The 2500-nt window shown below is 68.6% G+C and overlaps 2 non-coding genes across 2 annotated transcripts; both read left to right on the plus strand.

Annotated features, from left to right (window-relative positions):
* The first annotated feature begins 161 nt into the window (after positions 1-161).
* Positions 162-315, plus strand: LOC146870280 (5.8S ribosomal RNA). The gene has a single exon (XR_014959866.1). It is a non-coding gene; the product is annotated as a 5.8S ribosomal RNA (ribosomal RNA).
* Positions 316-2061: 1746 nt separating this feature from the next.
* On the plus strand, positions 2062-2215 carry LOC146870281 (5.8S ribosomal RNA). The gene has a single exon (XR_014959877.1). It is a non-coding gene; the product is annotated as a 5.8S ribosomal RNA (ribosomal RNA).
* Positions 2216-2500: the final 285 nt, after the last annotated feature.

A 2500-nucleotide genomic window follows, 5' to 3' on the forward strand; every position in this document is an offset into this window, starting at 1 on the left:
TGTTTTTCCCCCCCATGACGGTGCTGTCTGACTCCTAGAGGGGAAGCCTTGAACGGGGCGCCCGTGCCATCTCGCCGCACGGGCGATGGATGGACGGCATCGCCTTCCTCCCACCTCCCCTGCGCCCGCAGGTGGGCGAACGTTTTAGAAAAGTTGCCTGTGACTCCTGGCGGTGGATCTCTCGGCTCGCGCGTCGATTAAGAACGCAGCTAGCTGCGAGAATTAGTGTGAATTGCAGGACACATTGATCATCGACACTTCGAACGCACCTTGCGGCCCCGGATTCCTCCCGGGGCTACGCCTGTCTGAGGGTCGCTCGATCGACAATCGCCCCGGGGCTTCCCCAGGACGCTGCTGGGGCCGTCGCAGGGTGAGCTCTGCTTCCCCTTCGTCCCCCCACAAGGTCAGACCCCCCGATCGCCCGTTGGCAGGGTCCCTGGCCGGGTCCTGCCACGGAGGTACGCCGCCGGCGTGCCTGGCCCCCCGAGAAGGGGGCCTGGCGACCGGTCGCCCCGGGCCCGTCCCGGGGCGCCTGGCTGCGTGCTGCGCGTGGCTGTCCGTGGTGTCTCACCGGCTGCCCGCGCGCATGCGCCTCGGGCGCCCTCCTCTGCGGCCGGCTTCCCGGCGAGGGCGAAACCCCTCCAGACGCGATCCGGGGAAAGAGGGCGCGCGCTGCCGGGTACGCCAGGCCCCCCCTGCTCCGGCAGGGTTTGCCTGGCCTTCCCCGGCTCCCCCCGAACGCTCCGGCGTTTTCTTTCCGACTACGACTTCAGATCAGACGTGGCGACCCGCTGAATATAAGCATATTACTAAGCGGAGGAAAAGAAACTAACCAGGATTCCCCCAGTAACGGCGAGTGAAGAGGGAAGAGCCCAGCGCCGAATCCCCACCCGGCGGCATACAGAAGACCGACTCCCCGGCGTCGCTCAGGGGGCCCAAGTCCTTCTGATCACGGCTCACCCCGCGGACGGTGTTAGGCCGGTGGCGGCCCCCAGCGTGCCGGGATCGGGTCTTCTCGGAGTCGGGTTGCTTGGGAATGCAGTCCAAAGCGGATGGTAAACTCCATCTAAGGCTCAATACGGGCGCGAGACCGATAGCCAACAAGTACCGTAAGGGAAAGTTGAAAAGAACTTTGAAGAGAGAGTTCAAGAGGGCGTGAAACCGTCGAGAGGTAAACGGGTGGGGTCCGTGCAGTCCGCCTGGAGGATTCAACACGGCGGGAAGGTCGGTGGCCCGGGAGTTCCGGATCCCCTCCGCGGGACCGGCGCCCGGGCCCTACCCAGCCCCCGCAGGGTGCATTTCCTCCGCGGCGGTGCGCCGCGACCGGCACCGGGTCGGCTGGGAAGGCTTTGGGGTGGCAGCCCGAGCGACCGACGGCGCCAGCCCGAAGCCCTCGGCCCGCCTCCTGCGAGCACGCACCGTAGGCACAGGGCCCGGCCCTCGGACGCCCGATCTGACCGGGTCTCAGGCGTCCGAAGAGCGGCCCTTCTCGCGCGGCAGGGCGGCCTGGAAGAGAAGGGGCTGAGGGCCTGCGAGGGGACCCCGGCTCCTCTCGGTGGGAGGCGTGCGGGATGGGGAGCTGCCTGGCTCTTCCCTTCCGGCACCTCCGACCCAGGCGAGGGTGAGGGTGGGCCGATCGCCAGCCTCTGCTGGCACTGCTCGGGCCGATCCGGCGACGGACGGCTGATGTGCAGGTGGAGCGACCCTCCCTCGTTGCCAGGTACCCGGTCCGACCCGGTCCCGTGTGGCCGGGCTGAGGGGTTTGAAGACTCGCGTGGTCCCTCCCGGGTTTACCCGGGAGGGACCGGCGGCTGCGGGGCTGCCTGCTCCCGTCGCTCCGGGAGCCCCCTCCCTCGCCCCCAGGTGGGTGGGGCGGGCTCCCGGGCCGAGCACCTGGCAATGTTTTTCCCCCCCATGACGGTGCTGTCTGACTCCTAGAGGGGAAGCCTTGAACGGGGCGCCCGTGCCATCTCGCCGCACGGGCGACGGATGGACGGCGTCGCCTTCCTCCCGCCTCCCCTGCACCCGCAGGTGGGCGAACGTTTTAGAAAAGTTGCCTGTGACTCCTGGCGGTGGATCACTCGGCTCGCGCGTCGATTAAGAACGCAGCTAGCTGCGAGAATTAGTGTGAATTGCAGGACACATTGATCATCGACACTTCGAACGCACCTTGCGGCCCCGGATTCCTCCCGGGGCTACGCCTGTCTGAGGGTCGCTTGATCGACAATTGCCCCGGGGCTTCCCCAGGACGCTGCTGGGGCCGTCGCAGGGTGAGCTCTGCTTCCCCTTCGTCCCCCCACAAGGTCAGACCCCCCGATCGCCCGTTGGCAGGGTCCCTGGCCGGGTCCTGCCACGGAGGTACGCCGCCGGCGTGCCTGGCCCCCCGAGAAGGGGGCCTGGCGACCGGTCGCCCCGGGCCCGTCCCGGGGCGCCTGGCTGCGTGCTGCGCATGGCTGTCCGTGGTGTCTCACCGGCTGCCCGCGCGCATGCGCCTCGGGCG

Source organism: Triturus cristatus, chromosome 1_1 (genome assembly GCF_964204655.1).
Source record: "Triturus cristatus chromosome 1_1, aTriCri1.1, whole genome shotgun sequence".
Classification (NCBI taxonomy): domain Eukaryota; kingdom Metazoa; phylum Chordata; class Amphibia; order Caudata; family Salamandridae; genus Triturus; species Triturus cristatus.